This window comes from Tachypleus tridentatus, chromosome 8 (assembly GCF_004210375.1).
Source record: "Tachypleus tridentatus isolate NWPU-2018 chromosome 8, ASM421037v1, whole genome shotgun sequence".
NCBI lineage: Eukaryota > Metazoa > Arthropoda > Merostomata > Xiphosura > Limulidae > Tachypleus > Tachypleus tridentatus.
This window is the reverse complement of record NC_134832.1, coordinates 84,932,220-84,956,879: the sequence shown is the minus strand read 5'-3', so window position 1 is coordinate 84,956,879 and position 24,660 is coordinate 84,932,220. Positions and strand designations below refer to the sequence as shown.

General features: G+C 33.3%; 1 protein-coding gene across 3 annotated transcripts in view; it reads left to right on the top strand.

Moving 5' to 3' along the window:
* The window catches only part of LOC143222828 (activating transcription factor 3-like), a 74,895-nt gene that overhangs the window by 5,482 nt on the left and 44,753 nt on the right, over positions 1–24,660 (top strand). Inside the window, exon 1 of one of the 3 annotated variants that reach the window (XR_013012516.1) lies at positions 14,962–15,155. The exons of the other annotated variants lie outside the window; for them this stretch is intronic. The gene's annotated coding sequence lies outside the window, so the exon portion shown is untranslated. Of the gene's footprint in view, positions 1–14,961; positions 15,156–24,660 lie in introns of those variants that run through there. 3 annotated transcript variants of the gene reach the window in all.

The window sequence follows — 24,660 nt, the reverse complement described above, 5'->3', positions numbered from 1 at the left end:
CATTACGTTTACACAATTACAACCCTAAAATTTGGAAATTCTATTCCCTGTAATATGCAGAGTGCAGATCGGTCATGGTTTATATAAATAGTGTTCCGGCAACTACCACTGTGTTCGTTGTATCTCAGCCGGCATGAAAAACTCTGGATTGAGTGGAATGCGTCATCAACAACGGATATGACGAATATTGTAAGGTTGGAATTCTATTATTATAAACTCTGCTTGTTCTTAAAAGTTCCTAAGGCACTTGATAAAAACGTAGTGTTTAAAAATATAATAGTCCTAATACTAATGTTTCACCATCTTGTTAAAGGAGTTTGCTTCTTAACAAGTCAAAAGAATTTGATGTTTTAAAGATCAAATTTTCTCGGTAAACTTTAGATAAAGCAAGTGAACGTTTTTATTAATTTATCGTCTTTTGGTTAAAAGTGTTTAATAATTGTTAGTTATCTATTGGTTTGTTTCAAAATGTAAATAAACTTTTAACTATAAATTAATAAGCTACTTTTTCATGTTTTGGGTAACGTTGACTATTGTTCAATCACTCTGTGGAATTTTAGGCCTAGCTCGTACAAAATGCAAGAATTGCAAGAAATCGACCACATAAATTTTAAGGATTAAATGTGTGTTTTTGCAGAATACCACAAAAACTAGGAATTTACTGAAAGATTGCTATAAATGTTCGGATAAAATTTCTATTATTTTTAATGGAATGTTGTGTAACATATTAAAAGTTACAAAAATTTAATATTTGAAACGTGTGATGGATTTGCTATCATATATTTATTTTAATATCGATATTTGTTTCGGTTAAATATTTTTTACATTTAAAAATGCGTGTTACTTGTATTTTTAAATACGTATTGCGAAATTCCCGTCTATTCAATAATGCTTAGAAGATTTTCGAGTTTGAGAATCAACAATGTACTATATGTGTATGTAAATGCTAGTGTTTGCCAATATAAAAATAGCTGAAATTTCTAGAAATTATTCTCTCAAGCTTATAAAAGGTAATCAGTGCAACGCGTGGAGAGACCGTATATATTATTGGTGTATTATAGTTGGTATATTATAAACCTCGAAAGCAACAACTGTGATTTAATCGAGAAACTACAGATATTTGACCAGGAACGTTTATATGTTTCGTATATTACAAACGGTTTAACTTCAGCAAATTAATTTCGGACGTTAGTATTACTACGCAAACATTGTATAATTTCAGTTGTAAAAAACTCACGTGTTAAGAGTTAGCTAGTTTCCCGTTACTTGAATTGTGCTAATATCAACTCAGAATTAATTAATTAATTCGCTCATCGTGAGCCCTCGATAAGATAGCAAGGAAGTTTCAAATCGGATAGTAGACTCATTATAATTTGTTTGTAAAACTTTTGTATATAAATCATTATTTGTAATAACCGTTATTATAAATGGTATTGATGTCTGTATATTAAAATATGTTTGTATTAAGAAAGAAAACTGTGTGCATCAACCTTGATGGGAAACATCACAAAGTTGATACATCTCTACATTTAATTAACTTCTAAGTTGAAATTAAAATCACTTTCAGTCTATTTAAAATTGTAATATGTAATAAACGCCTTTATTTTTGGCTTATAAACAGTGTTTTTAAAGAAAACTGCAAAAACAAACGTTTACCTGCGCCATGTATTTCCTTTTTGTGGTACAATCTGAGAGCAATATACAGCTTTCTCTTTACTTCTGCCATATCTGTTATAAATAATAATACTTAACATTTTAATAAATGGACATTGACAGTACCTAGAAAGCGAGCACTGTTAGTAGTAAGTAACTAATTGAAGATAATACATTCACTACCAACAACGTTTTTTCGTAAAACAGATAAAAACACCATTAAGTTGAATTTAAATGTTCCAGACTTATTTTCTAAGACGTGAAGTGCTTTTCTGTTTAAACTTGTCAACAACTATTTTGGTTTTAAAATAACTCTTGGTTCGATAGATTTCAAGCTTCAGTATTATGGGATAATGCAGCGTGTGTATAATGCTGACGTCTACTTCCCAATGTTACAGATTTTATAGCCATTATTGACATTGTTTAGAGATTCTACAAGTAAAGTTGAAGCTGTTCCCGACACTTCAAAAACTTAATCATAAGTTACTTACTTTACACTTGACAATAAGCGTCTTTTATAACCAAATTCTCAGAGTATTAGAAAACCCTCTGGCTGTTTGCGACTCCCCTCTATATCCAGTAATAGAGCTGTCTCAGATCGCCCAACATACAAACGTATAACACGCTGTCACTCTCTCGCAGAAGCTGGCTTTATGTACCATGCTACAGTTTTAGTTCACAAACAGATCTCCAAATTTTACGAAGGTGAAGTGTCTTGTTATAGTCCCATGATTATTAAAACACACAAATGTGGCATTAAAACATTTAAAAAATACGTTTTACAATTATATTGTGTGTTTAAAACGTATACTCTTTCAAGATTAATTACTAGAATGAAAATCACTTTTGTTTCGTTATTTGTGTTATTAGGATAGAAGGAGTGCAAAGTATTATAAAATTCAAAGTTGTCAATATTGTAATGCAGTTAGATATGGAGTAAATTAAAAAAATATGCGATTATAAAAGTTGCTAGAACGTTAGTGGTTTTGAAATGATACACAATTTTTGTTTGTTTTGTTTTTGCTGCTTAATTTAAACGGAGTTGAACTGCAGAATTTTTCCCAGTAATACGTATGTATTCAATCTAGTACTAATTTAAAACAGTCTTAAGTAACTAGCGCTGCTTTTTTTTATTTAAAATTGATTCGCAAAAAATGTAAATCAGGTTTTAACGCGTCGTTCAGAAGCCAATAGGTGTCTTTACACTATTTGTTGAATATTAAGAGTAAATTCAATCCAGAAACTTCCAAAGAGAGTGGTTGTGGACTAAACAACTTTGACACAAGTTTCTTATGTTAATCGATATACTTTGTAAAGTGAAATACAGTATTCTCAAGTCTCCATACTACACAGTGCTAAGGCCTACTCGTTAGGAGCAAGTTCAATATATATCAATAAAGGCAGATCCTCAGCATCATTAATTAATCAACTGCCAACTGCTTTTGTTACTACCTTTTTATATTTAACTTTCAACTGAGATATGAACGATTTCACCTGCGATTCGGTAAGGAAGGTCAAAGCATCACGATAGTCAGCAGTAGGATAAGCAGACAGAAACACTTTAAAAGTAGCTACAAGCATAATATTGTACTCGACGTGCTACACAATAACTAACAAGTTGGTTCTAAACACTACTTGAATACCTCTGTGTATCATTTGGAGACTTTCATATTTCTTGTGCTTGGCTTTAAGCTCGTGATATGCTGACAGATTTCAGTCACCTTATCACTTTAAATCTCTGTTCGAAGCCCCAACTCTAAAGGAATGTGGGAAATGCCTTCTTTTTGGTGAAATAAAAATTTTCAGTTCTAGTTAATAAAACCGGTATAAAAAAGATATTTTTTTCTAAACGAAAACGTCCCCAACTTGCTCATGAAGAGCCTGTTGAGTATGAGATCTTCACCGCTTGGTGCCCTCTGTTGTCTAAGAAATTATGACAAGGGTCACTATAAACTTTTCATTACACCACTGGGTTTTATTCTGAAAAGAAAATTTTATTTAGAAAAAAGACCTTTTGGTAGATATTGTAAAAACTACATAAAGGAAGAGAAGAAATTTGACCGTTTTAATGTCAGAACCTTTTAAAAATACTTAAAACAAGCGTTTTAACAGAGGAAACAATAACAAATCAAGTTATTAATGCCATTTAATTAAAGTACTTTATTATGTTTGTTAAAAGGATATGGTTGTTTCAGTTATATTCAGTAGAGCACGTTTTGTGATAAATTGTTGCATCAAATAAGGCCGCGCGTAAGGCCTCGTCCAACATTCTGAATTGCACAGTTTGTAGGTTTATTTTCGAAGTCAGACAACAGGAAGGAATATACTAAAATATTAAGCTTGGAATGACTTTTATACAATGATCAAATGGTCCTTAATCTGACAGATATGACACATGCGCCCAGTTCTTTATTGAAGGTTATTAGATGTAACCGTAAAAGATATTGCTTTGAAAGCTGTGGTTTTGAAAACTTCCCACCTGTGAAGAATGCCGAGGTGTTACTGTCAAAATTTGATCCAACCTGACTGTATTGATACTGAAGATAACTAATTGTATTTCACCTGGGAAGAATGCCGAGGTGTTACTGTCAAAATGTGATCCAACCTGACTGTATTGATAACTAATTGTATTTCACCTGTGAAGAATGCCGAGGTGTTACTGTCAAAATGTGATCCAACCTGACTGTATTGATAACTAATTGTATTTCACCTGTGAAGAATGCCGAGGTGTTACTGTCAAAATGTGATCCAACCTGACTGTATTGATAACTAATTGTATTTCACACGTCTGTCCAACCTGACTGTATTGATACTGAAGATAACTAATTGTATTTCACACGTCTGTTCCTAAAATAAAACAAAAAGAAAAGAAATCAGGTTGCTTACAATAGCTTGATATACGGCAATAGTTTTGTGCGATTTTTGAATAAATATTCGTCTCATCTCGCCCCAAGTACGATTGTATGTAGCATAACACTACTTCTTCACAATATAATTAGTTGCTGCGTATTTTACGCAAATAAAATTATGCAAGTTATTACATTTATATGTAATTCCCATTTTTCTCGATTTTCAGTGAAGAAATTATTTCCCCCAAAATGGATATTTAGTTCTAAGAAATATATTTTTTTCTATAATGTAGTGTTCCTGCACAAAAATAAAAACCCACTTCCTTCAAGTTGGGCAATGGATATCATATTAATAATCATTTTTCATTTTTTGTGAATGTTTTTAAAACTAATTTTCTCCAGAAAATGACCATGTTACGCTACTTGGGCTTTTTACGTGTCACTACTACTACAGGTTGTTTTAAGTTCAACCTACTATGACAGAACAAATTGGGAGGGTGACTTCTAATTGTAAGATTTCTTTCGGCTATACACTTCTTGTTCTCAAAGCTTGTATTGGCTTTTTTAGAACAATAAATTTAATCAATAAATTGAAATGCAAGTTACTTCAAGGTTTGTAATAAACTTACTATTGAAACCCATCCCGGTTCTAATATACTTCACGAATTATATTACACTGAACATTTGAAAAAAAAACTGTTTTATGAAATGAAAGATATATTATAAGAATGAAATTTCTGTTTTGTTGACAAATGTCCGTTTTTCTTATAGCAAAGCCACATCGGGCTAACTGCTGTGTCCACCGAGGAGAATCAAACTCCTGAGATCAGCCTTGTAGATCCGTAGACTAACCGCTGTCTTAGTAGGACACTTTGACGGATTAATGTCAACATTTTATAACAATGATATTTTAAATACACACAATAACGTTTGCCTTATATGTCTTAAAAATTTCATTAACGTAAGCACAGATTTTTATAAACAATTTAGAAAGGAAGACAATTTTGTTTCGTTTTTTATTGTTCTCAATCGTTTTTGGCAAAAGTAAGAAAATCAAATGAACAGAAAATAACTTAATTGTTATAATCGCTCGCCAGTTTTTTTTTAATATTATCCATACGTAATTAAGAAATTCCCACTACTGGAACACTTTTACCTAAGTCTTTATCAAACGACTGTTTATATTCAAAGTCTAACAAACTCTCACCTAGATGATGTTATTCTGGACAGACTGAGTAATCTTGAGTCTATTCAATGCCACATAAAAAAACATAAGTTTATGGATTTACAACACTAAACTTTGAGATACGATTCCACGCAGTGGATCAAACTTTGAGCTGAAAAACAACGTGAAAAGATACGTTTTCTCAAGTTTATTGTCAAAATAAAGTTATGAGCAGTTGTGCGTATGCATACATGCCTAAAGATACGTCATTGGGTCATGCTAGACAAATTTAAAGACAAATTTTCTACCATCAACTGTTTCTTTTCTCAATTCTTTTGTTGTTTGCATGTCTTTCAGTAAGGTGGAGCAACACAGCGTGATTATGGAAGATATATATTTTCATTCCTCTATACAACAAGTAGTACAATCAGCAAAACTTTAGTTGTAGAATTCGACACAGGGTGAAGGCACTTCAAGGGTTACAGACTGACAACGCAATAAATAAAATACAATTCACTTATTGCTATTAAAGTAATTCTGAGAAACTGTATTTAACAACAACTTATTGTGATTAAACAAAATTTTCTTCTGGCTTACTTCTCTCTTTCCAAAAGTTTTAATAGTTTTTATTGCATTCAAACTCCATTTTACAGAGGCGTTGGAAGCAACTCTACGTTACCCTAGAACTTTAATCCTGTATAATTTGAGAGAAATTTGATTGTTTGTCCTATGATATCTCCTAGATTTTTATATTTGGACCTTTTAAGTATGATTTAACCAACTAGGAATGACGTAGGTGTTTCAAGTTGTTTTTCTTTAAGTTGTACAGATTTCATTGCTCTAGTGACGGCTACATATGGTAAAAAAAGTAAAACAGAAAATAAAATGTTATTTGAATAATCAAGGCAGTTTTCTGCATGCATAGCCATAAACCAAGTAAAAACGTAGCCATAGATAGAACGAAACAATGACTCTTCCAAATTAATAAATGGATCACACAAACGATTTATTAAATGTCCTAAACCACTGGCTTTTAATCGCATGGGTACATTCGCAAGCTGAGTAAAAACTTCCTTTGAAAGAAATTAACTTTTACACTTTTCACTTGCATAAAGTTTGGTAGCTTTACTTCAATGCTGATAACCCGTAATTATGATTATAAAGTAAGGCTTTTATTGTGCATGCTTGCTATATAAGTGGAAATAGACACGTCGAAAAATAAACTACAGCTTGATACAAAATTATAAGTTCATTTTTTGGCTGATAAATGTCTACCAATGAAAATATGAGTATTATACATGAGTTTAAATTTGAATGTTTCTTCACTTCATTGTCACATATGTATAATATTTGGCCTACAATAACACACATAACACACAAATTAATAACGTCCCGCCAGAAGGTCATCGTTTGATTAAAATTAATCTAACAGTAGCAATACTTGGCTGTTAGGTACTAGTAATGGGACATAACATCATTTAGAAAAGGAATATACAAAACTAGCATTAGAAAACCTGTACTGGCCAAATTAATGATGGGCCTGATAGTCATTTTTTTTCACGATATGAGTCAAAATGAATAAATAAAAACATTCGAAGGTTCATAATAGATTAATACAACCTCAAATGAAAAGTTTAAAAGGTAATATTAGCGAGGGCTCAGGGGATAGTGGTGCCTAAAAATTTGCTCTCGTTTTAAATACAAACAATAGAAATATACCAATCGACATTGTAGTGTAAAGTTCATTGTATTGGCTTGGTGTTAAGATAATTTTACTCACTGGATAATAAGTCAGGGATACAAGGTTCGTTGTCACAGAACTATATAATAAGTGTTTTGAATCTACATTCTTTCAGAAGAGAGAAAGTCCGAAATTTAATCCTGATGCGTAAGTATGCAGGTTCCACAGCTAACACTACATATGATCAGTGTCGCCTTAACTGTGGTGCAGTTTCGCCAGATCCCCAAGAGATGAGGGTTTATCTTCTTTTTCTTAATATATTTTTGTATTTTATTTGTTCTATTCTTACTTAATACAGACTGCATCAACAACAATAAAAAATACAAAATAAATCAAAATTACCATTTTTCTTTCTAGACTGACTTCAAATTGTACCATTTCTTTACATTAAACAGTTTAAAACTTCTTAGCCGTATACTTCTGTTTATAATTTAATTGTATTGTTTTATTGCCTTTTGAACCGTGATTTTTTAAAACTTGTGTCATAAAAAAGTGTCGAAAAATGCTACATTAACCAAGTTACATAAAGCTCGTGCTACTCATGAGCTGTTAGTCCTAGCGAGTGAACCTTGAAGAATACTTTTATTATTGTCATCATTATATTTATCTATATTACTCAACTGAACCTTTAGCCTAAAAGTTTCTAAGTTCGATATTTTTAGTTATATTTTAATAGTAAAGAAAGAATAGATAAGAAAAACAAATAATGTATCCCTCACCTGTGTAGTCGTTTTTGTTGTTTTTTGCTGTCGACTGTCCTTCTATGTTAGTCCTGCTGCTTTACATCAATGCTACTGGTTCACAAAATAATTTGTAAAGTAAATAATGCACAAAATAACACAGAATATTCTATGAGGCAAGATAAACAGTAAGAAATTAAACCGCTGCTTTGATGAATCAAATGAGAACGTTATATATTACTTTTATGACAGTGTTTTGACATAAAATTATTCGAAGATTTGATGATACAAGTGCTAAGCTTCAACAAAAGAGCCTTGATTTGTCTACTGCCGTAAAGCTTACGAGTTCACTGGGCCCGGCCTGGCCAAGCGTGTTAAGGTGTGCGACTCATAACCTGAGGGTCGCGGGTTCGCATCCACTTTGCGCCAAACATGCTCGCCCTTTCAGCCGTGGGGGGCGTTATAATGTTTCGGTCAATCCCACTATTCGTTGGTAAAAGAGTAGCCCAAGAGTTGGCGGTGGGTGGTGATGACTAGCTGCCTTCCCTCTAGTCTTACACTGCTAAATTAGGGACGGCTAGCACAGATAGCCCTCGAGTAGCTTTGTGCGAAATTCCAAAAAACAAACAATTGTATATAAAGCGGCAGAAATGAAGTTTGTTTTTCTACCTAATTTCAAAAATGTAAAAGAGACTAAAATTTCTGCCGCAGCTAAAAGATTGGGAGACATATCTAAACAACTCTTTACTCAATTAAACAGGTCCTGCATGGCCAGGTGGTTAGAGCGTTCGACTGGTAATCCAAGGATCACGAGTTCGAATCTCCGTCACAATAAACATGCTCGCCCTTTTAGCAGTGGGAATTTTATAATGTGACGGTCAATCCCAATATTCGTTGCCTTCCCTCTCGTCTTACCCTGCTAAATTAGGGATGGCAAGCGCAGATAGCTCCCGTGTAGCTTTGCGGAAAATTCAAAAAACCAAATCAATATACTCATTAGGCGAGGTTTTCGAAAGTTCAATAATATTTGAAGATACGCTAGTGTTTTCGTAAAACGTATATTGTTGATTCTTACTTCTAGAAATTTAGAGAACAAGCGGAACTTGCGCAATATACATCCAACAATATACGTCACATGCATCTAACTGAAACAAATTCAGATATTAAAATAAATGTATAACAATAAATCCGCTACACAGTTATGAAGTCCAGTATTAAAACAAACAAAAATACGGTCGTATTTGAAAATTAAAGATTTTCTTTTCTAGATGCTGGGATGTATTCCTGAAAGGTTCCTTATATTATTGTTGGGTATGTAGAAATTAATTTTAAACTGATGTATTGAATATTGGAGGATTGATTGTATGATTTTAATATAAAAAAGCACCTTGGGAAAACTCACTTGTGTTGTGCAAGTCCGGGCATTGAGTCTCTTTGTAAATATTCAATTGAAGAAATAAATTATAATTAACGAAAGTTTTTAATTATCTATAGAACAGTACTTTCTAGTTATTGTAATATCTTGCTTTATGACGTTTTATGCTCTTTATTAGACCGGATACCAAACTAGTTGTCTTATTTACTGAGCTTATTTTAATACTGATCTCTGTAGATTATTTTGGTCAAGGTGAACTCAGCAGATAGCCCGATGTGGCTTTGCTATAAGAAAACAAACAAATATTGATAAATTATTAAATCCAGAAGTTTCTACCATTTATAATGTTTCACTCTTAAAATCGATTATTAATTTAGGAGTTTTTTCTGCTTATTGTAATAACGATAAGAGTTACCTTTGATAATTTACAACACGTGATGCAAAGTCCGAAATGAAACATCACTTAGCGTAAGAATGTACAGTTTGGGCGCAAGTCTTCGAGTTTTGGTACATATAACAAACAGTTCAAATACGTTCAAATAACTCCATAAAAACTCTACGTACATGTCCGTTACAAATAGATTGCGCGGGTTAGCTTATGCTCGTTGTTTGATATTAGCTTTACTCTGTTAGAAGTAAATACGTCACGGTTATGACCGAAATGGAGTGGTTTTGGAGACTTGATCTTTACCTTCTGTTTGTTTTCGTTTTTCTAGATTTACAAAAAAATAAATCAAGCAGATTGGATTAAATTATCAAATGGAAATAACATACAAAGAAAATAACGTATCCTACATCGAATTTATCTCAGTAAATTTAGTTAATTTACGTTGTTAAACTACATATGCTCTGCTACCACTTCTAGTGATAGTTATGAACAAGGAAATTTATATATTGATTAAAGTACACAACCTGGAAAGAACATTTTTGTTTAAATATGACTTAATGTAAATATTGATCATAATTCAATAATAATAATAATACACCACCAAGTTGTTACTTATGTGCTTGGCGTTTTTGCTTATTGCATTACGGAAATCACTTCGTTGTGGAGAAGAGCTCGTGACCTAAGGTTTTAACTTTAAACGAACATAGTCTTGATTTATTTGCTTTCAAAGCAATAAGAAAAATAGGCTTTCATCGATGAGGTTGGCAGCAGGTGCCGTGTTGCTCGTGCACTTCAACAATCTATGTCAAACCATGCATGATCTCTGACACAGTGCTTTCTTTTCTTATGCCGTCTTCCGCCTTACATTTTGATAGTCACTCAAATCTAGCTTCTTTTATAGCTTCTTAATAACCCGTAGGCTTAATATGCTATTACTTATAGTTACGCTTGACAAATCCCCCATTTGTTCTTACTTCTACGTTTTTTCCATACTTCAAGGCCCGGCATGGCCAGGTGGTTAAGGCACTCGACTCGTAATCCGAGGGTCGCGGGTTCGAATCCCCGTCACACCAAGCATTTCAGCTGTGGGGGCGTTTTAATATTACGGTTAATCCCACTATTCCTTGGTAAAAGAGTAGCCCAAGAGTTAGCAGTGTATGATGATGACTAGCTAGGAACGGCTAGCGCAGATAGCCCTCGTGTAGCTTTGCGCGAAATTCAAAACAAACAAAAACCATTTTTCAAATACTTTTCAACATTTGAATGGTCGTAAAGTTAGGCATAGTTGTACAACTCTTTTATGAAATTGTGGTTATCTTAATTATCACAATGAGAAAGCATGAACATAAAATAATAATGGAATTCTCTCAAATGTTGAAATCACGTCTGCATTTCATCACTTCATTTTTGTACTGAAACATTTTTTGTCATTTGGAGCAAAGCATAAGAAAAATGAGACATAGAAAACTAAAGATTATAAATTGAATTATACATCACCCTCAATTTAACATAATTTTTTTGTATTAATATTAGCTTGTTGACTCAAACCATAAGGTTTAAATGACATCGGAAATCTCGTAATATTTATCGCGTAAATCATACAAATTATTTGGTGTATGTGTCCAGACCTGTAATTTGGAATATCAATACCATACTTGGGGCACGTACTATTAGTGTTTTTTTTTTTTAAAGTGCATCATCAGAAGGTTCTAGAAACGCATGGTAGCAGAATAGTTCACACAGCTTATTTGGATATAACCCATTTTCTCCACTCCTCTGCCTCTCTTTATGGCCTAAAATGTAATTGCATTCAAAAACAATGCGCACTCAACTTGAAGCACGCTATCTTTCGTAAAATCCAGGAGTCAAAATAATTCGCATAATAGTGTTTCATAATTTATTGCACAATAGCTTAATTATACAACTGTTTACAACTGTATTGAGTGAAAGTAAAAACCAGAAAAATAAATATAGTATATTACGTCATAATTTTATACTTTTTTGTAGATGCAAACTTTGTGTTACAGTATGTAGTTTATTAATTGTGCTACAGTATCTAGTCTGTTAGTCGAACACAATTTTTAAGAACATAACACTGGATAGATCAATTATTTATAATAGTTGAGCTTGAACAAAGCGCACCTCACAACAAAAATTCTACAAATCAAAGTTAAAATGTTAAGCATTTTGGCTAGATTCCAATAATATTAAAAATGTACAGTAATAAAATATCCAACCACAATGTGGAGAATAAAGATTATGATTTGATTTACGTTTTCCGATAAGGTTTATGATGAGGTTAGAATAAGCGCTTAAGTCTAAATTAAAGAAGTATTTCATAATTAAAATAGTTTAAATATATTTGTTACTTCTTGATGTAGAATAGTTTTCTGTACAAGCAAAATTCATGATTATTATTGAATTCAGTGCGTTTAATGTACCACATTTTTATTGTAAAATGAACCGCTTGGAGAACAAGAAGTGAAACAACTACTTTGCTAGTTCTGCAACTTTTTCGACTTGACTGCTATAGATCCTCAATTCCGATGCATTTCCCATGTTTTACAGTAATGTTCTTTGAGACTAATTCTACTAAAAGTTCTTACAGAGATTTTGCTCAATTTTAGCAAATTTGTGATATTTTCAGCGTTTTCGACGAAAAAAAAAAAAGACGAGAAAGTTCAATTTCCTTAAAATAATCTTCAAAACTTTTAAGTTAAGACATTTAAATACATCACAAGAGCTTTAAAAATAAAGTCCATTATGGACTGAGTGTCATTTTTATTCGTAAACTTTCACCTAATCTATCGGCCTTTCTCAAAGGGAAGAGTTGGGTGTGCAATTTACTGCTCAAAGATTAGTGAAATTACACATCTACTTAATTGAAAGATAAAAATTTATCCTCACCATTCTAAACCTTAAAGTGACACTTTACTTGAAATTCAGTTAACAGGGCTAAAGTAAAATTTGTTTGATTGCTTCTTAAGCTTAAAACTGCATTATGGCCACCACACGAATAGAACTCAAAAGATCAGCGTTACAAGTCCTCAAGTTCGATGTTAAACACTTTAGAGGGAAGAGTACTTCAATTAAAAACGTGTTTATAAATCTCTTCAGAACATATACCTCCTACAGAGTTGCCAGGCATGGCACTCGACTCGTAATCCGATGGTCGCGGTTCGAATCATTGTCATACCAAATATGCTCGTCCTTTCAGCCGTTAGGGCGTTATAATGTTACGGTTAATCCACTATTCGTTGGTAAAAGAGTTGGCGGTGGGTGGTGATGACTCATTGCCTTTTCTCTAGTTTTACACTGCTAAATTAGGGAGGACTAGCGCAGATAGCCCTCGAGTAGGTTTGCGCAAAATTAAAAAAAAACAAATAAAACAAAACCTCCTGCAGATGTTTATACTAGTATTAATATGTAACAACCTGTTTTTGGTTAATAGCTTCAAGAGTAACTGGTGATATATTCAGCAGATTTCAGACTATAGTGTGCCATATAACATATTTTCAGGTATTCTGTTACTTTTACTCACAAGAAGCCTCCAAAACACATAAATACCCTCTAATAATCTGTTAATGTGAATATTAGTGGATTTTGAACGTTCACATTTGTACTTTAGATACTTGTTCTTTAGATATCTTTGTTTTAGGACAACAGAGGAAATAAACTTTGTCAAAGTGATCACTTAAAGGTAGGCTTAAAGTAAATCTATATAATTAATTATTTTCAGAATGGTTCTCGTCACTCTTATCTTTATAGATACCAGCACCGCTTTTGGAATTATATAAACAAAAATTCTTTTGATGTATTAATCTCTTTATTTATCGTCATTGCAAGACCTCTATAGAACACTTTCATCGATTGTAAAGAAATCTAAGTTAACATAGTCAAAGTATTTTTGCGAACGTCACATAACATATGGTTATTATACTTATTATTAGTAATATGTACAATAGCAAACAACATTTCTTAGTTTACCTATTCTCAGAAGATACACATAATTATTTTCACTCACATGCGATTATTGTTTTTTTTTGTATTATTATAAACATAGAAGAATGAATACGCCTTTTAATCGTAACAAAAAAGTTCTGCAGAGGAGTTTCAGATTCGGGGCTCAGCTTCCAGCGGAACAGCGGCATTTCTGAGGACTCACACCGCTAAAAACAGGGTTTTGACACCTGGGATGGACAGAGCACAAATAGCCCATTGTGTAGCTTTATCTTAATTCTAAAACAAACAAGCAATCCGGGGCTCAGGCCCATAGGTACGGGAATTTTCGACGTTTTAGTATGATATCGATCATGGTTTTCTATTTTGATTTTTCAAGACACCAACTGGGTATTCGAGGCACAAGCTGCGTGTGTCAATTTGTAGCGACACCTCTGACACCTCTGCTCATAGGATGACCATTCCAAAGCACGTTTACATGTTGTAAACTATAGCATGTAGTTAGTTCAAATCCCTCATGCTCGCCCTTTCAGCCGTGTGGGCGTTATAATGTGATGACCAATCCTTCCACTAATTTATAAAAGAGTAGTCTAAGCGTTGGCGGTGGGTGACGGTGACTAACTCCTTCGATTCCAGTGCTAAATTAGGGAATACTAGAGTAAATAGACTTCGTGTAGCTTCGTGCGAAATTTACAAACAAACAAGTTATTTACTTAATGTAATTACTAATCGATCAGATGTCCTCACCTTTCTCTTTTAAGCAAACATAAAAATAAAAGAAGAAAGCATTAGTTCATAGCCTATTCCATAAGTTAGAGATTGTATTCAACAATTAGTTATTATTGTAAAATGTTAAAGGCTGTTATAAATTGTGTTTTGTTTATTTATTTTTCATAAAGTTAAAGGAAACAGGTAGTGTAACTACTACTAATTAACCTCAGTAGCACATTGCTAATTCTGAAAGTTGTACCTGGTCACAACAACAAAAATGTTAATGGTTTGATCCATCTTTGGGCTGATATCCAGCTGGAGATTCATACTGCGGTTCTACTAGTTTCAATTCATAAGCTTTGAGTTTAAATTGTGTATAACATATTCACTAAACTTTGTGCCAATAGGAGGGAATGACGGTGGGAGGAAACGGAAATACCGGGCCTACTTTTCTTCGCAAAGTCCTAGCGGGAAGAACTCTTAGTAATAGCCACGGCTGTTCGGCAAGCTATCAGCGTTGGTTGTAGTTTAGGTGACAAGCTGTCTGACATCCCGCTACACATATCTTATGTAATAAAATACGTAGAGGATTAATCTTTTTGTCGAGTAGTGGATCATAAAATATTCTTCTGGGTAAGAATAACCTTTTTTTTTTTTCTGCATGGACTGATGAATAAAGTAATCCTAACTTGCCAATGAAGAGTAAATTAATTGTGTTCTGTAAACCTCTTTTTTTTTTTTTTCAAGGTATTAGTTTCTTAGACAATATTGCAGGGCAGAATAAATTTTGCGGCATCTCGCGACGAACCAGCAAGTTACAATATTCACACAGAAATTATAGCATTATCAAAATTACAAAATAATTGCTAGAGTGTTATTTATTTTTTTCTAAATTGAACATTATTTATGTTTTATAACTGTTAATTTTCCGTTATCTGCATATTATTCTTTTTTCCTTATAATTCACGGAATTTGTCATCAAATAAGTTGGTTTAATGAGCTCTGTTTTTATCAACTGACCGTATTAAAACTTGCTTATATATTTGAGGCTGTTAACAAAGTGTTTCAAATACTATGATACAAAAAGTCTCTAAAAACTATTTTGCACATTCTTTCTTCTCTCTTGATAACTTAGACACAATTATAACAAATTATGACTAATTCCCACAAAATTCATTTCACGTTCAAATTACTTGGAGATAGTTATGATTATTTCTCACGTTCTTTCTAATTTCGCAAGTAGTTTTTTAGAATTATTTTTCTTTTACCTCAAGGAAACTATTCATATTTATCAACCTGTACTTGTTCTTTGTTTCTCTCTTTACTGCTGGAGATTAAATACATTAATGCTGTATTTGTTTTCCCTAATAATATATCTGATATATCAGTTTCTTTCCACCCCTCATTATCAGTTCCAACCATTTCTTCTTTGCATGTAATAAACCTGGTCACTCCTCTAAATTTGAAATAATTGTTATTTTAGTCATTTATTTATTTTGGTTCAAAACTGTTTCAGTATAGTGCAGTTAGGTTTATACCGGTCTAAAAGTCGGCCCACTAGACTTAGCATGTGCATTCAAATTTCTTGTTCCCATATATATATAAACTCATCACTTTAATGTATTTTCCTTTACTTTAAACACTTACTGTTATATATTAATATGTTAATTATTTCTAATTACCTGACTATGTTAGCTATAACAAAAACGTTTAAGATTAATAGATGAAGACTTTAGAAGTTAAGTGTTATTGTTATTTTCTCCTACATTAGCTTAATTAATAACTAATCATCAAAATACATAGTAATAACATGTGTAAGTAATTCAGTAACTAAAGTATTTAATATACGGAACAGTCACTTTTACTTTCCAACTGATCAGCAGCACTCGTCACATTCATACAAAATTACTCATAATCGAGGGACAGGATTGACATTCATTTTTATAATGTGTTCACACCTGAAAGCGCAGGGTTTATCAATGGCAGATCTCGACTCGTACGTTGGACTACCATGATGAAAAATCTGGTGTGCTAGCACCTGGGGTATGACCGGAGGAAATACAATGTTTGCAAGTTGTTTCTACTACTCAGATCCACATACAAAACTAAGTTGTGGTTTAAGGCTATTACTAAAAACCACCTACTGTGCTTCTGTTCATTGATATTAGTCTTTCTAAATTCCACGAGTGATCTCATTTATTCATTTTCATTTAAAAAGTCCTGAATATAACACTCACTTCCTTGCTAGGCCTTTACAAAACCATAATATGAATATTTTAAGCTCATGTAAAAAACGAATAAACAGCTCGCTTGAATTGTGAGGGCATTTAAAACAATATATCACGATCGTACATTGATAGCCTTATGGCAGCATGAATAACAGGCGTTTTGCTCTGTATGAAAGAATAGGCTCGCATACGTATATATTATTACATTGTACTTCCCTTTCTTTTTGTACTTGCTACAATAATGTTCTGTTTCTTTAATAAATTCACCGACTTGTAGCTATTATTCACTGCTCGTGACTCCTATACGTGTAATTCTTGTGTCTTTCCATAATTAGTCTCATTATTGAACACCATTTTTATTCTTTTTTGTTTCTTTGTTTGCTTTTAATTCAAATAACATTTTACGTAATAATCGCTATGAATTATCTCCAAGACTATTTTTTACCGTAGCCATGAGCTCCTAGTATGTGTCCACTTAGGGTTATGGTATAAGTTCCTCAAGTTAGGCTCTCCCCTAATGGCTCAGTTGTAAACATGAAAGCTTATCATACTCAAATTAAGGATTTGATTCCTGCGGTGAAGACAGGTTAGATAACCCATTGTGCACCTTTGCGTTCAAACAAATCAAACTACCCTTAATTAAAACTATTCTCTTCACAAAAAAAACAACAACAAGAAACAGCTAAAGCAACAGCAAAAATAAAGAAAACAGATTTTTCAGTTCGGCATATAAGTTAGATTATAACATTCTGATACTAACATTAAGTTAAAGAATATATATATTTTTTTAGTTATCCAATGGTGTACCTCGTCAAAAATAAAATAAAAAAACGTCGTCGTAATAACAAATTTTGAATTCTTGAACGCCATCAGCGCAAAGTGCTGTTAAAATAGTTTCCAAAACGTTTTAATACACAAATATACGGACAGGCATACTAACGCGCAAAGACCACCTGTGCCTTTTCACCGACTGCACGTGATGTTTCCTGAGACATCTGGCACCCCCAGACCCTTATGACCTCGTCCCACGCTACAGGCTGCTCGTGCACCATAAAGGAACCTAAGCTGAATGCTCCCTTCATAAAAACTACATTTGATTATGCTTAAATATTGTTGCTGCAGTACCACAGTCCCCCACTCACACACTTTATGTTATGCTGTGTGAAAAAAGTGGAGAACCCAAGACGTTCAGTTGAAAATTAAAAAACAAAATATCCAAGTAAGATAAATCTAGATCGATTGATTCGTGTTATCCCCCCTTCTTTTCCAATGAAGAAGGAAACAACAAGTACGCTATTTACTTTCTCCCCTGAGACTACTTACGGAAATAGGCCGCTGAAACTTCGTGATGGCCCTAGGGTTATGAAGAGGTTAGTCAATTTGACGAGTCATGTATTGATTTAATGGAAACCATCCAGTTCTTGAGTGAAATGTCACGTGTTTCATGTTATCTATTTAATGGAGTAAATCGACCAAACAGAAATTTTTAAGAGTAAAGTTACACATTATCCTCGACCTCTGACTTGTGTGGGATCGTGAAGCCAACTGAACTTCTGAGTTTATTTGAAAACATTAGGGCTTCTATGATTTCCATATACATGTAACATAATTAATTCCGCGTGGATACTACAATTGTTCTAAAACTTGCTGTGACGTTCTTGTCGAATTAGAGAAAAGTTAGGTTACCAGTCAGAATCAAACGGAGTGTACAATTCTGTTCATTTTTCTCATTACACAATCACACCGTTTGTACGTAAACATTATCTTAGAATAAAACTTCACCCACATATCTTACTTAAACTACAGGGGTTGTTCACGTATCCATAATAATCATTTATCGAATGTTGAAATGAAAAATATAACATTTGTTTTGAATGACAAGTATGACCGCGATGAATTTTGTAGGATCGTTTCTGAAAGAATAGCTTCACCTTATCAATAGGGCTGTTAGTTATTACGTGTTATAATTTATTTTGGAAAAGTTTCCGACTTATTACGTTACGTATTACAATTTCAAATAGCTGGAAATTTGAATTTGAATTTAGAAGTTAATTAGATATCGATGTGTATTCAATTTATGATATTTGTCAACGAGATTGATAAACGCAGTTTTCTTTCTTAATACAAGAAGTATGTTTTAAAATATACAAACAACAACACAATTTATAATAACGGTTATTACAAACTTACAAACAATACTGAATTTTTTACCTAGTCTGGACCTGAAACTTTTACCGATGTTCACTGGGAGCGAACTAATTCTTTGCTGAAGTACCTGTACACTTCTCTTGACGGCTAGTTTGATCCTCGTAGAAATACTATCGTCCGAAGTTAATTTACGGAAGTTTTAAACAGTTTGTAATATTCGAAATCTATAAACGTTCCTCGTCAACTTCTGTAATTTTCCGATTAATAAGCGTTTAACACAGTTATAGCTTCCAAGGTTTATAGTATATTTACTGAAAGAAACCAACAGTATAAAACTGTCTCTCTCTGCGTTGCGATTGCTACCTTTTATATTCATTAGGCGAAGTTTTCGAAATTTCAGGAAATTTCAGTTGACAAAAATACTGGGAGTCACTTGTATTTTACACACATCATACACTGCTGACTCTCATAATCGTAAATCTTCCACAAACCCAGAGAACAGGCGGGACTTTCGCAGCACACATATACCAATATACGTTACACGCATTAAACTGAAACAAACTTTGGTATTAAAATAATTGTAAAACAGTAAATCCGTTACATGTCTCTCTTTAGAGAATTAAAAATTGGTGCTAGGTGTTTTATATATACATTGATAACAATGCATTAAATACGATATATTGTCAAAGTATTATACAGTTTCAAAAATCATGATAATACATAACCCAATCAAAACAAATAGCCTTATGCGTATGAAATTACATATCACGTGAAGGTGCTTAAACAAAAATGTTATCTTTTTGGCTTAGCACAAACAATAATCACACGACTGAGGTGATCTTCGAAACTTGTGATAGGTTTCAAAGACGAAACGGGATTTTTCTGGTTAGGTTTTTCCAACTAATTGATAAATATGACAAGTTATTACAAAACTGGAAAAACCTTGCCTAATTTTCGGTCAAATGAACTCTCCCAAATTCTGTCATACATCTTTCTGTCACCCAAATAACTTTCCATGGGAACTTCATGGGCATCTCTCAATATATCAGAATGATATCCTTCTGGAACAACGATTTGATAAGCTACAGCTCAGTCCTCTGAAGCTGGTACATTTGTTTACATTTTGTCATGAGCTTTTTGAAAAGCAACCATTTGGAACTTTCTCCAGCTCATTCTTTAAGAGTACATATTTAAATGGTGAAGAGATTTGCGAATACTTTTCATTCTCATTAATCAGTTTACTTCTGGCAAACAGCACGTTACCAGCTGAACCAAATACTCACCTTCATCACTGTCATTCACCAATGTATTGTTAGTAGGACAGCTATTCACAAGATCCTCTTAGGATCCAAAAAAATGTCTAAGATATATCCATGATATCGACATCTGAATACACGTCTATCACTCGATTTTGGCTTGTTTTCCAACAATAATGATACACTCTTAATTGTCAGAATGGGTCATATTCCAACCACAATGGCCCGGCATGGCCAAGCGTGTTAAGGCGTGCTACTCGTAATCTGAGGGTCGCGGGTTCGCATCCCCGTCGCGCCAAATATGCTGGCCCTCCCAGCCGTGGGGGCGTTATTATGTGACGGTCAATCTCGCTATTCGTTGGTAAAAGAGTAGCCCAAGAGTTGGCGATGGGTGATGATGACTAGCTGCCTTCCCTCTAGTCTTACACTGCTAAATTAGGGACGGCTAGTACAGATAGCCCTCGAGTAGCTTTGTGCGAAATTCAAAAAACAAACAAACAAACCACAACTGGTTCCGAAATTACCCTGAGTAATAACAGACTTACCAGTAGCAGAACTCGAATTTAAGGGCAGTATACCTTCTAAGATCAATAATTAAGTTGCCCCAGAATTACGTTGAATACGTATGGGTATAAGATTAGCAGTGTAGTTTGTCAAAGACACCAAACCAACAGAAATAAAAGGACTAAATTTCACCCTAACTACATCAGCCTTTTATCAATGGTCAAATAAACAAAATCGGGTGACCTGGTGAAACTACATCCATATGTGGACTAAATGTTGTCTCCTTTTCTTTTTTAAACTCCGACAATTGGACCTTACATAACCAGGTTCTTACAAAAATTGGCAAACAGGCCTTGATGGTTTTGATGAAGTTTTATTTTGTTTATAGTAAGATTTATAACTAGAGAAGTTGAATTTTTTTAAAGAATACTTAAATTTAGTGAATTACACGGGTACAGATTTTGGTAGAAATAGCAGGAATTTCTTTCCATGAATATTGGTTTTATGTGTCAAAGTGTAATCATCAGAAAGAGAAGTTGCTTCCTGTACTGTTTCAATTTTCTTTTCATCCAAGTAAATTTTTAAGTCATTACTTGTACAGTGTTTAAATTACCCGATTCAAAGTAATTACCTTATTTTGTGGAAGCTGTTGCAAATATGCATAATTTCCACCGTTGATCAAAATAAACCTTTCATGTGGGTAAATTCCATGCAGGTTTAACTGTCTTGCTTACAGTAACCTTGAAACTTTTGCTAATAAGCTTATGGTACTAACATGTATGCTTTCAGAATAGCTGCCTTAACCTTGTCATAATCTGTACAATCTACCAGAAAGAGAATGGCAAAAGCTTCTTGTGCCTTACCAGTTAAAACACTCTGTAATAATAATTACCATTTTTCATTGGGCCACTTGAATTCGACGAAATACCATAAAATTATCCACATACGTAAATTAATTTAGATCACTACATGATGATGCAATACAGACACAAAATTCGACAGAGTATTCTTTAATATTATCTCTTTCTGCTTTGTTTGATATTACACAAATATCAAGATATTTTTTATATAGTAAATATTTTCTCAGAAACTTATCCAGCTTGTAGATTTGACGATTCAACAACATAACGTCTCGAACCCAGACTCTTCGATTCTTCTCCCGACACGGCGAAAGCTAGCTCCTCGGCCTTGCTAGGCCTAAAATATTAAGTAAGCGACTATATATATTCAAACCTGGAAGGAGGTTTCACTTTTGAATATCTGGATAATACAAGTATTGCTGATTAAGTGTCGACTTTTCAAAAACATACCTCGACGGCTTTGTTCCTACAATATTCTGTTCTAATTCAACAAACACCTTTGTTAATTATACTTAAAAGCTTGTGTGTAGTTACATTACAATGCATGAGAAAATAGGGAAAACAAAGAATTCTTTGAAACATAATAACTTGAATAACATGGATATTAATTAACATCCCTTGAAAAGCTGAATGACGTGGTCACCCTTAGAATTTTCTGGTTTAACTTTTCTATAAAACAGGTTGAAATAGCTCTACTCCACATAAAACAAAAGCCAGAATACTTTAAGAAGAATCCTTCTGAGTAGAGTGTGTCCATAAATAAAAATCCTTTTTTAAAAACAGGTTTCTAAGGTGAAAAATCCATGCCTTGTTAAACAGGGCTTAATTTCTGTTGGGCCTGTTTTGGATTTTTTTACAATCTAATTGTTTGTTTGACGCTACGCGCAAAGTCGCGCAGTGGATTATTTGTGCTGTGCCAACTACGGATATTGAAACTGGTTTTTAGCTTTGTAAGCGTCTTTTGATTTACACTGAGCCACTGGAAGCTATGTCTTAGGCTAGAAGCATTATGATATTAAATCTGTCCCGCGGCTTTATGAATTAATAGTTGACTAAACTAGTTAAGTAACTACTCCTCTCTAGTTCTTTCCTCGATTAAAGCTTCAATAGAACCAGTTATGTTATTCTGAAAATGAAATGGTAATTTGTAACTTATAAGCTCATGTGCTCTTGTTGTGCAAATGAATATATATAGGATTTACCACTAGGTGGTCGTTTATTCACGTGGGCACTCTCTATCTGTATTTTCGTTCCACTGAAGTGCGTGGCATACTCGAGGGGTTCTACAGACATTTGTATAAGGTAGTATGAACTGGGAATGCTTATAGTGAAATTTGTCATTAACGAAGACAGTCATAAGTTGTGCGATAGTGCACACTAAAGTTTGTCTCAGTAACCTATAATCGTGATTCCTGTTCTGGTTTCAATTTAATGCAAACTTTTTCCCTTTACTTCAACCACCAAATAAAAATTTCAGGTGTTCATTAAAATTGGCTAAAGTAATAGGGAGCGACTATAATAATCCACAATGATATTTATTTGTGAATAAAGGGACAATTTTGTTATACTCCAACTTATGTTTACTTTGTTTTATAAATTGTTTCTGGTTCATTTGTTCTCTGCATAATATTTCTCTGCTTTAAATGTTGCTTATTGCAGACAGATTACTTAATACTTATTTGTAGGAAATCATCATAACTGAATACCACAACTAATCAACTATAATTGCTTAAATTAGTAAAAATGAAAATAAACAGTAACAAAGGATTAGTTGATTGCTAATCTTAAGCCGGAATTGAACTTTAAAACTTAAGCTGATGTAATTAAGAATCTAATTTAAACTTTCTCCAAACGTTATTTTCATATTAATATGTAGTTTATTGTTTTGTATAATGAGGTTATTTATTCATTTTATCATCTTCGCCATACGTTGGAGTACTTGTAGGTTAAAATGACAACTCATATTTCACTCTAATCTGAATATTTATTAATAATGGCCTTTATCAAACGACTTTAGCAATATACCATAGCGACATCACGCGGTTTTGCGATTAATTTCAATATGTCATGTGACTGATATTTGAAAGGGAAAACAAGCATAGATAACAATAAGAAGTCAACTTCACTAAGAACAAAATCACATTAGGTACAAAGATTGAAGAAAATTATTACAGTTGAAAAATGCAAGTATTCTTTGAGAATTTGTTTGTTTTTGAATTTCGCACAGAGCTACTCGAGAGCTATCTGCGCCAGTCGTCCCTAATTTAGCAGTGTAAGACTAGAGGGAAGGCAGATAGTCATCACTACCCACCGCCAACTCTTGGGCTACTCTTTTTACCAACGAATAGTGGGATTGACCGTCACATTATAACACCCCCACGGCTGAAAGTGCGAGCATGTTTGGTGCGACCGGGATTCGAACTCGCGATCCTCGGATTACGAGTCAAACGCCTTAACACGCTTGGCCATGCCAGCCCTTTAGGAAGATAAAAGTTTAATTTACAAAAAGAAAATCCTGGATTTGTATAATAATATAATATAATATAATATAATATAATATAATATAATATAATATAATATAATATAATATAATATAATATAATATAATATAATATAATATAATATAATAAATTGGGCATTTCTGTGTTGAACGACCTTTTTAATTTAACTTGAAACAAATTGAAGTTGAATACATGAGTATTATTTTGTTAACAAACAGCAAGTGATGCAAAACACGACTTAGAAATTAACACTACATACGTGGTAATTTGCGTATTATTCTACGTTTAATACAAATTCGTCCAAAAACGAAGGGTTCTTATGTTTTCTATACATCACGATATTACTTGAAGATAAAGGTAAGTCGAATTTGGGTGGTTTCTAGAAACCAACCATCTGAAGCTTGACTTCCTTACCGTCTAGCGGACCTAAGGCGCCGGAAGGGGAGTGCTGGACAGGGAAATTTATAGCTTGTTAGTGTAGTACATAACTGCCTTTAGAACGTAGTAGATACATAACACTACAATTTATTCGTGACGGTATTTTAGCCTGACTTTGTAACTCATAATGACGTCACTTGCTGTTAAAAAAAACACACACATTGAAACATTGTAATTATCATCTTGAAACTAGTTTTTATTAA